At 51.6% G+C, this 13,692-nt stretch overlaps 1 protein-coding gene and 1 non-coding gene across 11 annotated transcripts in view; one reads left to right on the top strand and one right to left on the bottom strand.

Annotated features, from left to right (window-relative positions):
• DGKK (diacylglycerol kinase kappa) overlaps positions 1–13,692 on the top strand; it is a 213,923-nt gene that overhangs the window by 57,609 nt on the left and 142,622 nt on the right. The gene's annotated exons all lie outside the window — the stretch shown is intronic.
• Positions 6,168–6,352, bottom strand: LOC115658131. Its single transcript, XR_004002167.1, has one exon. It is a non-coding gene; the product is annotated as a U2 spliceosomal RNA (small nuclear RNA).

Raw genomic sequence — 13,692 nt, 5'->3', positions numbered from 1 at the left:
CTTATTGGCCTGGAGCTCTTTTAGGACCCTAACTTGGTCACCTACTCTGATGGAACACTCTCTGGCATGTTTAAAAGAAAGAAAATGCATCTGGAATTTAGACGTTTGCTAGATTTTAAAAGAGCAATTCCAAAAATCAAGCACCCCAAATAACTTCCTTGGGCATTCAGCTTAAAGCAGAGGTGGGCAAACTGTAGCCCAGGGGCCACATCCAGCCCTTGAGTTCCCAGCCAGGGAGGCTAACCCCCAGCCACTCCCTGGTTGTCCCGCCCTTCCCTGCAGCCTCAGCTCGCTGTGCCTCCAGCACTCTGGGCAGCAGGGTTGCGAGAGCCGCCTGCCTGCATGGCTGGCTCTGGCCGGGTGGCGTGGCTGCCAGTCCTGGTGCTCTGAGTGGCATTCTAAGGGAGCAAGGGAGTTGGATAAGGGCAGGGAGTCCCGGAGGGCAGTCAAGGGACAGAGAGCAGGAGGTGGTTAATAGGCATGGGAGTCCCAGGGGGCCTGTCAGGGGGCAGGGGTGTGGATGGGGGTCAGGGAAGTCAGGAGACAGAGAGCGGGGGGGGGATTGATGGGGGGGGTCCCAAAGGAGCGGTGAGGGGACAAGGAGCAAGGGGAGGGGTTGGATGGGACGGGAGTTCTGAGGCGGGGCAGTCTAGGGAGGGGAAGTGGGAGGGGGCGGGGGCCAGGCTGTTTGGGGAGGCATAGCCTTCCTTACCTTGCCCTCCATACAGTTTTGGAACCCCAATGTGGCCCGCAAGCCAAAATGTTTGCCCACCCCTGACTTAAAGGTTACAAGCAAACAAAAGCATGTGGGGTTAGCACAGAGGAGTCCACAAGCCAATAAGAAATAATCCTAATCGCATGTAGCTAAACATTCTGATCTACTTACATATTTGGAGTTCAGATAAGTATTTCTAGGCACAATCTGATTATTTATAATCATACTTGGCTTAGTTGCTTATAGCATGGCTGCTCTGTCACTCCAGCCCAGAGAACAACAAACAAAGGCAGTTTCTTTCCCAATTTTAAAAAGTTCTACCTTCTGATGGTCTCTTTTGGTCAGGTGCCCATGTTTTTTTCTATACCTGGAGGACTTTTTAATCCTTTACAGGTAAAGCAAGTAAAGAACAGCTACCAAGAGGGATTTTACAGCTAATTGGCTGGCTGGGTGTCCATCAAAGGGAGCTACCCCCCCCACTTTATTTATCACAGTTGGTCTGTGGGGGTCACCCATCCATCCACCTTTGGGTGCTGTCTCCAGAGAAAGCTCTCATCCCTGTGGCTGTTGGCAGGGAAGTCAGTCCGTCATGCTCCTTCCAGTCTAGCTCTCTGGTTACTCAGGGTTTGCAGGCTTGTGTGTTGGGGATAAAGATAGCCCCGTTTCTACCAGCCGGATGTGTGTGAGGTTTGCAAACGCGCTGCCCTCTCTCCACTCACATTTTCCATTATGCAAGCACAGCTCTCTCTGGCTGTAAATAGCTGGGCAGTTCACCAGCACTGCATGCGTGCGTCCATGTAGACCTGTGTTGCTGGGTGTATAAAACACATGTGAAGAACTGCCAGGCTAGATCAGAACAATGAGCCAGCTCGTCTAGTGTCTTGTCTTTGGTGGCTAGTGGCCAGGTTCAGCTGTTGCAGAGGAAGATGCAAAATGCCTTGCAGGAGGCAATTATGGGAGAACTTCCACTAGAGACTGGAGCTTGTGCTCCGAGACATGAGGGATTATGTCCTTCCAAAGCACTAGTTTTTAAATCCTTATTACTCTAACTCTGGATTCTTTGGGTATCCCTATAATTATCCAAGACTCTTTTGAACCCATTTTAAGCTCTTGAGCTCAATTATATCTTGTGGATGTGAGTTCCACAAGCTAATTCTGCATTGTAGGAAAACTTATTTCCTTGGACCAGTTTAAAAAACATTGTCTGGAAATAGCTCTGATTGTAAATGCCTGGGTCCCCTTGAAGCCCAGATAGTGGATTCTCTATGCTTTTGCCATAATTCCTCCCTCAAAAAACCTCCGAAATCTGAGAGTGTGAAAATGATCAGTAAGAGGATGCAGCTGCGTCATTCACACACCATATATCACTGCTTTACTTACTCACTCCCTATGCAATTAATGACCTCCATCCACTCTAAACTCTTCCCCTTCCTATCTCCTGAAAGAGTAGGGTAGTACTGGAGACATACGCTAGAAATAACCCTCCATTTGTTTAATTAAAACTAAAGATTTCAAAACCAGTTTACTCCCGTATCAGAGGGGTAGCCGTGTTAGTCTGGATCTGTAAAAGCAGCAGAGTCCTGTGGCACCTTATAGACTAACAGACGTTTTGGAGCATGAGTTTTCGTGGGTGAATACCCACTTCCTCAGATGCATGTTTTCACCCACGAAAGCTCATGCTCCAAAACGTCTGTTAGTCTATAAGGTGCCACAGGACTCTTTGCTGAGTTTACTCCTGGGCTCTGCTGGCACATGCTACAGCCTTGTGTGTCTTCTGTTATGTTGATTGAGTAGTAAGATGTTTCTTTTATGGTAAAAAGGGAAAATCTTGTCTTTTGGCCCTTCTATAATGTGTTGAATAAAGGAGGTGGATTCTCACCTTCATAACCTTGATGTAAAGCTGCAGTAACTCCAGTGGTTTCAACAGGATGACTCTGGATTTAATCAGTGTAACTGAGTGGAAGTTGTGACGGGTGTGTTACATTTATGCAAAGCAGACCTTGCTGGTGGATGCACTGAGCTGTACTGTTCAATTAACAGTCATATGCTCTGGGTTCAGGCTGGAGTCCACTGGAAGCAGACCTCACATGTATGTTTACAAGTATGTTGCAGCAGTGCCTAGGTGGCCCGTGGTGCTGTGTAAATAGAAAGTAAATGGCTACCTCTGCCCCAAAGAGCTTGCTGTCTAGCAGATGGGACAGACCACGTGGCTGAGGCACGCAAGAGGATTGAGCTGGGGAGCTGGCCAGGGCTCGCTTCTTACCCAGTCAGGAGCAGTGCTCAGATCTGGTGCCTGCCTTGCAGCCATCTGGAGGTAGACATCTGTGTGCAGAGGTGAGTTCTGAGGGTGACCTGGAGGAGGCCAAGGTGAAGGCATTACGAGTCTAGAGGGAAGCTCCCACCATGTGTCAGGGACAGTGAGGGGAGAGTGCAAAGGGCTTGTAGAGAAGTGGGTGTCTGAGGCTGGCATTGCTGATGAACTGAAGGTGAGAGCTGAGCTGATGACAGGATACTCCATAGCTCATACTGCAATCTGCTGGTAATCTGTTGTACTTCTATTTACATGTATTTATGCCAATCATGGGCCTGATCCAGAGGTCACTGAAGTCGCTGGGAGTCTCTCTTGATTGTGATGAGTTTTGGGTCAGATTTTACAAAGGGGGAGCTAAGCACAGCTGCGAGGAGAGGTGTAAGTCACATAGAAAAAGTAAAGCAAGATCGTATGGCTGCATCCCTTGATTGTAATCAATTTCCTGGGTGATTGCAGACTCCAATGATTGACATTTGCAGCCTGAACCACTTTCTAATGATGTTTTTTGTTGACTGATTCCCTGGGATTTTTTGGGGGGTGGAGGAAGGAGAGAGGGATAGGGTTGTATTGATATATCTTTATATGCACAATTAATAAGGGAAGAGTAGAACTGAAATATAACTTAAATACAACTAATATTTTGACTGTCAGTTGCCAGTAAGGAATTAGAAAATACAGAGATCTCGTGACTGGAAGAGGGACACAGATCTTTCTGAAGTTATATTGATTAACTAATATCACAATTCAAAAGGTGAGTCACACTGAGATTAGTGCTGTCAACAAAATAAGTGTGTGGCTAAGAAAGGCAAAATCCCCTTGAAGGATCAACAAGAAAAAGCATGCTTCTGTGGAAAAACTCGATTTGGTGTGCAGAGGAGGATGGGTTTGCAGTGAAGGCCCTGGCTGATACTCAGCAGTTTCAGTAATCAGCCCTACCACATACTTCCTTCATGACCTTGGGCAAGTCATTTAATCTCTCTGTACCACTTATATGACCCTACTTTACCATGGTAGCTGTGTGCCTCATAATCTTGAGTGTTTGTATCCTCCACCCACCCCTCTGAGGGAGGGCAGTGCTATTATCATGATTTCACAGAGGGGAAATTGAGGCACAGAGAGCCCACATGATTTGTACCTGTCATCCAGGGAGTCTGGGGGCGGAGCAGGGAATTGAATGCCAGTCTTCCAAGTCTCATGCTAGTTTTCTGATCACTGAACTACCTCCCTCTCTAAAGGACTCACCCTTCCTTCTCTGAGCAGTTCCTGTCTATAAAATGGAGATGGTAATTCTTCCTTTCTACCCGCTCCGTCTGTTTAAACTGTAAGCTCTTCCGAGCGGGGGCTGTCTGTCCTGATGTGAATGTGCAGTGCCCAGTGCAAAGGGGCTGCTGGGTGCTCCCACAAATGACAATTGGCAGTTTTTCTTCCTGGCTCTGTGGTGGCTGTCACAGATTGTGCTAGGAGTCCACACTGATAACTGCCTGCATTTGGGATGTAATACTGATTGACCTGTGGTTTTGTTCAGATGTGGAACGAAGCCCTGGCCCAGGGCCGTCCAGCTGGTGTGCTGCCCTGGGGCTGCAGATCCTGTGATCCTGGGCCCCAAGGAGCTGTGAACTCGCAGCAAGGGCTGCCTGCCAGCGGGCTGCCAAGGAGCTGGGTGGGTGTGGCTGGAAGCCAGACAGGGCTCTGTGAAATGTTTCTGTCAATGAATCGGCAGATTTGACACCCCCACCCCTCTAGAATGCTGGCATTTGTGTTAGCCAGGACCTTGCTTTGACATCTCATCCCAGAGACGGCAGCTCCAGGAGCCAGCACCGTGCTAGGGCACATGGGAATCGTCCACCACACGGCCTGCAAACACCTGTGCCCACTCCTGGGAACTAGGAGAGTTCTGAACCAGCAAGGTCCTATTTGGCTCATGAAATCTGTCCCCATTGCAGCCTGGGCAGGGGATAGCAGCCCTAGGAATGGGCTCTGTGGCGAACACCCAGTGCTAACCCCATGGTTTGGCTGGGAGCCCATCCTGCAGAGCCCTGGGCTTGGCTAACCCAGCCCATGCCCCATAGAGCACAGCCACACGAGGCTAGGCAGGGCCGTGCTGAAAGGCTGAGCGCCTGAGGCTATTTTTAGCTATTCCCCTCTGATCATATCACACCTCTGTGTTGTTGACTGACTGTTATGAATGACTCGAAGGTGGTGGCTTGTGATCGGCCACCAGATAGTTTCGTTCTGAGGTTCACGCGCTGTCCTACTTTATTGCTAGCTGAGAGCTGGAGGGCTCCCACGTGCACACTGTGGAGCACAAAAGAGAAGCTTGGAAAGGTGCCCCCTCATGGCTATTGAGCCTGCTCCTCCTCTGGGGGTGAACTGGGTCACTCTGGAAAAGTGTGGGGTCGGCTCAGGGGAAAGTCCTGGGAGTGAAAGGAGAGCCAGACCTGGTCTACAGGGTGCTGAGGGGGGAGGGGCAGAGGTCTGGCTGGGCTTCAGGAGCAGCAAGGCTACAGTAGCAAATCTGATGTTCAATTTCCCCCTCCTTCTCCCTCAGTCTCTTCGCCTCAGCTTCACTCCACACCTGCCTGATCCTGTGCCCCTCTCTCCTTCCCTTCCCATGGAGATGCTCCCCTCCTGACTAAACAACTCAAACCCTCTGGCATGGGTCACTTGGCTGGGGTGTTCTCCCCTCCCTCAGCCAGGCTCTGCCTGGGCTGTTTGGATCTGCAATGCCTAGCATGCTGGGGCCCCAGTCTTGACTGACCCGTAGGCTCTGCCGTAATATAATAAACAGCCCTAATAGTCACAACCCTCCAAACCCGTAGCTGCTGTGTGAACATTTTAGGGTCTATTTTGGGGCTCCATTATTGTCCCTTCATACATGGAGCCTGATTCTCAGCTGGGGTAAATCAGGGCCATCCCACTGAAGTCAGCATAGATTTCCAGATTCCCACCAGTGGGGCCTTTGCTTCCCACTGAGTCTGGGTCTCTGTTCACCCCCTCTGCTTCTCCCAGGGTAATGCAGGCGAGTCTCTGCCTGTGTCTTCGATTTTCTCCCAGCATGGCTCTTACCTTTTGCGTCTCCTCGCTGTCGTCCCAGCCTGATGCACTGGGTGATCCCAGATCTGTGGTGCAGAGTGCCCATGGCAAGATTTTACCGTTCCTAGAGACACTGCAATACCAGGTCAATGTATGGGGTGGACAGAGCAAGCTCCTATTCCATCTCCCTGTTTCAAAAATCAAGTTAATATACAGTCCTCAAATAAAGGACATATCAGATATTAAACTAATAAGAACAAACACTACACTTTGATCTTAGCTCCAGGGGGTGTTGTGCTTTGCAGGTGTCTCTTGCGGGGACAGTGAGTACTGAACAATAAATAATAAGTCGCCTTTTTTCAAATCAATGGGTTCTGTGTTCCAGTGCTATTAGCAGCAGATGAACAGAGCAAGGGCCAGTGTTTTCAGATCTGCTAATCAGGCCTAAATCATCCACTCACTTGGCTGGGCCAGAGGAATGATTAAAGTGGCAAGGTTTGATTAAAACCAAGTTCCTGTTGCTATGCTTTCGGCAGCGCCTAGAGGTCTCAGCAGAACACAGGCCCTCTCCACTTAGGAAGACAGTCCTTTCCCAAAGAGCTCACAGTTTAGGGTGATTTTATAGGGACAGTCCCGATTTTGGTGGCTTTTTCTTATATAGGCACCTATTACCCCCCACCCCCTCTCCCGATTTTTCACACTTGCTGTCTGGTCACCCTGTCACAGACACAGACAAAGCATGGGTGGGGAAACCCAGAGAGGCTACCCAGCAGGTCTCCTTATCCCATCAGGGGACATGTTTATCCAGGGATCCCAGGAGAGGCACCGTGTGGTAGGAGAGGGATGCGGGGGTGGGGGGGTGGTGTCAGCTGCTGGCTCTTTCCTCAGTGAGCTCTTGCCTGGCATGTACTGACTGAGGTGTTGGGTTTCAGATCAGAACTAAACCTCATGCTCTGACTGCTTGTGATCCCTAGAGATCCACAGTGCCCTTTCTCTAGTCGAGGGGTGTGGGACTGGCCAATCTGGTGTAACGATGCTGCCCTTGGTGGGATATGTCTGAGAGTATCAGTTCAGGACAAACTGCTTAGAGCAGGGCAGTAACAGCCCAAGGCTGGAGTTTCTCTACTTCTAAGGCATGCCAAATCAGCCAAACAGAGAGGACTTTGGTTTTATCCCACTGGCTAACCATAAGCCATACAATCAATTTCCTTAGACACTCCAGTTTCCCAGTATCACCACCAGTGCCACGCGTCCTGGGGATGAATGGTTATGAAAACCAATACCACAATAAAATAAAAAAGATTGTCCTGATCCCAAAGGACCAAGCCCCAGACCCAGGTCAATATACAAATCAGATTTTTCCCACAAATCATGCTGTTGCCAATCCTTTAGAATCTAAAATCAAAAGGTTTATTCATAAAGGGAAAAAGATACAGATGAGAGTTAGAATTGGTTAAATAGAATCAATTACATACAGTAATGGCAAAGTTCTTGGTTCAGGCTTGTAGCAGTGATAGAATAAACTGCAGGTTCAAATTAAGGCTCTGGAGTACATCCACAGCTGGGCTGGGTCATTCAGTCCTTTGTTCAGAACTTCAGTTTGTAGCAAAATTCCTCCAGAGGTCAGAAGCAGGATCGAAGACAAAATGGAGGGGTTTTCAGGGCCTTTTTATATTCTCTGCCCATGGAAGGACCCTTTTTGTTCTTACTGTGGAAAATCACGGCAGCAAGATGGAGTCTGGAGTTACATGGGCAAGTCTCATGTCCATACATGACCCAGTTTGCAGGCGGCAGCCATTGCACACATGCTATCTTGAACGTTCCCAGGAAGACTTCTTATGTGAATTGGAGTCTCCCAAGGTCCATTGTTAGTTAAATGTTTCTTGATTGGGCACTTAATTTTCAACTTCCTTTCTCAAGAAGCTGACCAAATGCTTCATTAATGCTATTTAGAATCAAACACATTGAGATACAAGTACATAGCCAATATTCATAACTTCAACTACAAAAATGGTACACACATGCAGATAGCATAATCATAACCAGCAAATCATAACCTTTTCATAGACACCTCACACAACAACCTTTGTACAATGTTTGCTGCAAATATATAACAGTGGCTGCAACAATGATCTATACAGTCATAGTATATGTCAATAACATCACACCTGGTTTGACAATGGCATTCTGAGTCCCTAGAGTCCTCCCTGCAGTTTGAATTGGGTACAGTGTTCCTCTTCACCTCCTTATGCTGGCTGCTATGCAGCGCTGCTATGTGCTGCTCCACAGCTGCTGCCTCCCACCCTAGAGGTGGCTGCATTCCAAAGGGTGATGGCATGTAGTGCTTTGGGATCTGGTAGGATAAAAGCTGGAAATGAAGTGCTTGTTATTCTTTTGTTACCCATAGCGATGGCAGGAAGGCAGGCAGTCTGTGGGTTAGTGCAGGAATAAGGATGCTGGTAAGGAAGGTCATTCTTAGTGCCTGGCTCTGCTGCCACTGGAGACAATGGCAGGATCAGATCCTTAGCCTGGATCTACACTTGCAAATTGTACTAGCATCGCTATGTTGGTTGGGGTATGAAAACTCAGCCCCCGCCTGACCTAGTTGTGCTGACCTAAACCTCAGTGTAGATGCAGATACATAAACGGGGTCAGGGAGGTCTAATGCTGCTTGTGGGGGTGGTTTCCTACACCGACCGAAAAGCTCCTTCTGTTGGATGGCCTGCATCTGCACTCAGGGGCTGCGCTGAGGTAGCTGTGCCAGCATAGGTGCTGTCGTGTAGACATACCATAGGCAGGAGCGAGTCAATCAGATGTACCCCCTGGAATGCCCTTTGATTTGGGCCTCTGCCCTGACCTCAGTACACAGCCTCCCCCTGCCCTGTTATGCAGTGCTGGTGTGTGGGGGAAGAGAAGGAAGCGGGAATGGTTGTAGGGCTCCTCTCTAAGCCAAATGGGAGGGGTTTTTGAGGAGGCCCAGCGGGGTGAAAGGGGAGACATCCTGAACCCTGGGGGGTTGTGCTGGTCTCCCCGTGGAGCGCACACCTCAGAGTGCCGGAGCAAGAGCAGCATGCATCCTGCAAGCATCGTGCCCTGTCCCTGCCGGCCTGGCGTCTGCGCTGCCAAGAGGAGGGGGAGATGTGTGTGAGGAGTGAAAGCTGCTGTGCAGGCGCAGGCAGGTAAACACTCCCTCCCTGAGGGATGTGGTGAGGCGGTGTGTACTCACCGCCCCCGCGTTCAGACAGCAGATCGAAGACACGATCCGGAAGAGAGAAGTATTTATAGAAACAAGGGCAGGCAAACAAGCAGAGCCCTGAGCCAGTGCCAGTTCAGTGGCTGGTGATGCCTTGTGCTTTCAGCGAAACCTCTGCTGGCATGTGCCAGCTGCTGACTGAGAATCGGGCCGCCTCCTGTGCCCACTGCAGGTCCCCACCAGGGTCGTGCAGGGGCCATGCCCTGAAAGTAGCACAGGTCAGAGGTTTTCAAGCAGAGTCCCAGAAGTGCTGCACGCCCATGTCACTTACAGTCGGTACCTGCAGCTCTCTCTAATCCTCCCAAGGATCAGGCCCTCGGGCTGGCACTGGGGCTCTCTTTCAATTTCCCCCAAAGAGCTCTGCCAGTAAACGGGAGCTCAGACTCACTACAGGTCTGAAGCTGGGGCAAGGATCCTGCCTGGGTTTTGAAGACCATTGAACTCCTGTGTGCTAGCACGCCAGTGGTAGGTGTGGCATCTGGGCAACACAATACCCAGCTGGAGATGACAGCAAGGACGTCAAACAGGCATTTCTCTGAGAATAACAATGAGGCCTTGTCTACACCAACTGTACTGCCTTAACCCTACCGGTATAGCTAACGTGTCTGACCCCTGGCATGGATGCAGTAAGACTAGTATAAAGGTGCTTATACTGGTATTGCTGTTCCCCTAAGGGAAGAGGAGTTAGCTCTACTGGGTAAGGCACTGGGCCCACACTAGGGATTGTACTGGTGTGTGTAGTTCGGTGAATAATCACCCCCTAACCAGCGTGGTGTAGGGAGACCAGGCCCAGCTCACACTGCATGACCAGCTGCTCTCCCAGGGTTGTGGGGTCTGGATCTGGGGGTTTGGTTTGGCTGGCTGTGGAATTCAGCAGCGGATCTGGGTGCAGACTCTGATGTTGCAGCGGGCACTCTGGGCTCATCACATTGCGTGGCCTGCGGGTGTTTGGTTACAGGCTGTGAGCTCAGGATAGTCTAACAGCAGTCTGCAAGTATGCTGTGCAGCACCTTGCTCTGCTAACATTGATTTAACCTGCTCTCCCTTGGGAAGTAGCTTGGTATTAGTAGCCCTGGTTTCCAGAGGGATAGATCAAGACCCAAAGAGATCCAAGTAAATTGCTGAAAGTTATCTGGTGAATCACAGCAGAACTGGGAATAAACCCAAGAGTCCTGATCTGCATCCCTCTTCTCTTGCAGTATCTTCCTGGGGTCTCTCCCTCAGCCTGCAGCGTCTATTTTACTAGCCCAGGAGATGTGCAGCCCTAGTGCATTCACAGCGCAGGTCCAGCCCAAGGTGTGAGCAGGGCCAGTCTCCTCTCACTGCCTTTCTGACATGCTTCCCCTCAACCTGGGGGGACCCTCTGTGGGGCGAGAAGAAGACAGGACTCTCTGCGATCTGTCCCACCCTGGGCCTCTCTGGCGCTGACCACAAACCAGGTGGTGGTTAGGAGACGAAGAACTGGACTGAGATCCTCTTTACTCATGTTGCATTGGCCCCACACAGACTTCACAGGGAAAGATGATTTCCAATCCCTGTGGCAAGTTCTCTCATCATGCTCCTGGCTAGAAGCCCTGCTGGCATTTGGCCTGGAGCTCCCCGCTTCTGTCTGTGCACCTTTGTCCAGACTGTCAAGCATAGCCAGGCTGCTGGGGTTGGAACAATAGCATCATTTTGGTAATGTTGTGCTGGCAGCCCAGGCTGAGTCCTAGGCCCAGCTGTGGGTGCCAGCGCTAATGGGGTGTGTGTGTGTGTGCTGTTGGATCTGGCTGGAGAATCCAAAGGGTTACAGCAAGAGCAGGGCACTGAATGTGGAGCAGGCTGTGCCTGCGGTGCTGTTAGGTGCATGTACATTTACTGTGCACAAAGGGACTTGTGTTGGAGACAGTGTGGTCTAATGGGTAGAGCACTGGACTCAGGTGACCTGGGTTCTGCCACTGGTCTGCTGGGTAACCATGGGCAAGTCATTTCCCCTGGCTGTGCCTCCATTTTCCCAATGGTAAATGGGGCTACTGATCCTCACCTTCTTTGCAAAGTGCTCTGAGCTCTACTGATGGAAGTGCCACATGACAGCTAGAGATTATTAAGATTTGCTTAACGTGAGCTCTCCTTGCATGAGTATTAGCCACATGCTCATTACCACTCAGTGTGTCCCTTCTGTACCAACTGCATACACTCTCAGCACCTTCTCCCAGCCACCAGGCTGCCCTTGGACTAGGCCTGCCATGCGTCCAAGTAGGAGACACCCCTTTGTTCTGTCTTGCTGGCTGCCCAGGGAAGCTGTTCAGCAAATATGATCAGCTCCTTCCAGTGTGTGGGTTTGGTTTTGTTCTCTCACAAATAAACTACTTGGGGGGGAAAAGGATCTTAAAAACTCCAGGTGTTTTAAGGAAGTTAACAGGACCGCTGGGACCCCACTTGCTTTTCCTAAGGAGGAATCGCAGAAGCTAGGGAGGGATGATATCTCCATCTCCCAGGGACTGATCCCTCCAGGAGATTTACAGAAGAGCAGGGAGTCCTGACTCCCCAATCTGCTGCCAAGGGTACTAGGCAGGTCTTACACCCAGACCTTTTGAAAGCAGTGTCCCTTACATCCAGAAAGATGTTGTCTTGTATTCCTGTCAGGGGCGCATGGAACTTGCTTGCTTTTCACCTGCACTTGAGAAAAAGTGGGCATGGCTTTCAGTGAAAGGAGAGTGTGTGGTCAGGACCAAATCCCACCCTCTATAGGTTGCCTTCCAACAGCCGCAGGGTGGGTAAAACAGTCAACTGAGAAGGAGCAAGTTGGAAGCTGCCCAAAGCAGCTGTAAGGTGCCCATTGCCTATTGAGCACACAGGGGAGCAGAACAGATGTGGATGCTGCTGCAAAACTGAGAGTGCCCGTGGGAGCTACCCCTGTAGTACTGGAGGTTCTGGGTGGAGTTTTGTCTGGTGCTTGGGGGTAGGGAGCTGAGCAGAGGACTCTGTCCTGTACTGATGTCTTCATTTTATTGGGCTGCCTTGTGTCTGATGCACAGATATTGGTTTTGGAGCTGCCGCTTGTGTATGTTCCTCTGTGGCTGGCCTGTCTGACTGATTGTGCAGTATCCCTACACTGCGTCTCCAAAGGCACGTGCATTGGTAAGAAACTCACCCCAGAGTTTGCAGGCACACATGTCTGCAACAGCAATGACACTGCACGCACAGCCCTATGGTCAGCACCCATCCACACCCACGTTTCAGGAATACTTTGCCTCATGCAACCAGGGCCGGTGCAAGGAGGTTTCGTGCCCTAGGCGAAACTTCCACCTTGCACCATCCCCCCTCCCTGAGCCCTGCAGCAGCTCCCCCTCCCAGCCCTGAGGCCCCCCCCCCGTGGCAGCTCCCCACCACCCCCCGCCGCCCTGAGGCGCCCCCCCATGGCAGCTCCCCACCTCCCCCTGGCCTGGGGAGCCGCGTGGCAGCTCCCCACCCTAGCTCACCTCTGCTCCGCCCCTCCCCAAGCCCTGCGGCAGCTCCCCCTCCGCCCTGAGGCACCTCCCCGGTGGTAGCTCCCCATGCCCCCTCCGCCCTGAGGCGCCTTCCCCATGGCAGCTCCCTCAGCGCCCGGGGAGCCGCGCGGCAGCTCCCCACCCCAGCTCACCTCTGCTCCGCCTCCTCCCCAAGCCCTGCGGCAGCTCCCCCTCCCCGCCCTGAGGAACCTCCCTGGCGGCAGCTCCCCACCCCCCCCCTCCGCCCTGAGGTGCCTCCCCCATGGCAGCTCCCCCACCGCCCGGGGAACTGTGCGGCAGCTCCCCACCCCAGCTCACCTCTGCTCCTCCTCCTCCCCGAGCACACTGTCACTGCTTCACTTCTCCTGCCTCCCAGGCTTGCGGCACCAATCAGCTGTTTGGCACTGCAAGCCTGGGAGAGAGAGAAGCAGAGCTGGGCGGGGTGCTCAGGGGAGGAGGCGGAGCAGAGGTGAGCTGGGGGGGAGCTCCCCTGCATGCCGCCCCCCCCTTACTTGCTGCAGGTGGCCCTCCCCGCGCCCCCCTGCCCCAGTTCCCTCCGCCTAAATGCCAACGACGGGGATGGCCAAAGATCCGGTCCCCGTCGAAGAAAATGCAGTCCCCCAAATGCTAGCGCCCGGTTGCCTAATAGGTTGCACCAGCCCTGCATGCAACCGTGACTTACTAAAATGCTGGTGACTTATGATCTCTCCCTGGTTTCTAGATTACTTTCTCATTAGCCACACACACTTGTGCACTGCCTGTCTGTCTGCTTCTGCTGATACCATCAGCTGCCCATGCTCCTGTGTTAAGCATAACAGAAATCTTTAAGAGTCTAGCTCACTGCTGTAGCTACAGGGCCCTCTGGGTGGGAGAAGGAGCTCTTACAGCGTTTTAACGCCTTTAAAAAAGT

Source organism: Gopherus evgoodei, chromosome 9, assembly GCF_007399415.2.
Source record: "Gopherus evgoodei ecotype Sinaloan lineage chromosome 9, rGopEvg1_v1.p, whole genome shotgun sequence".
In the NCBI taxonomy this organism is placed as follows: domain Eukaryota; kingdom Metazoa; phylum Chordata; order Testudines; family Testudinidae; genus Gopherus; species Gopherus evgoodei.
This window is presented reverse-complemented; position numbering and strand designations above follow the sequence as displayed.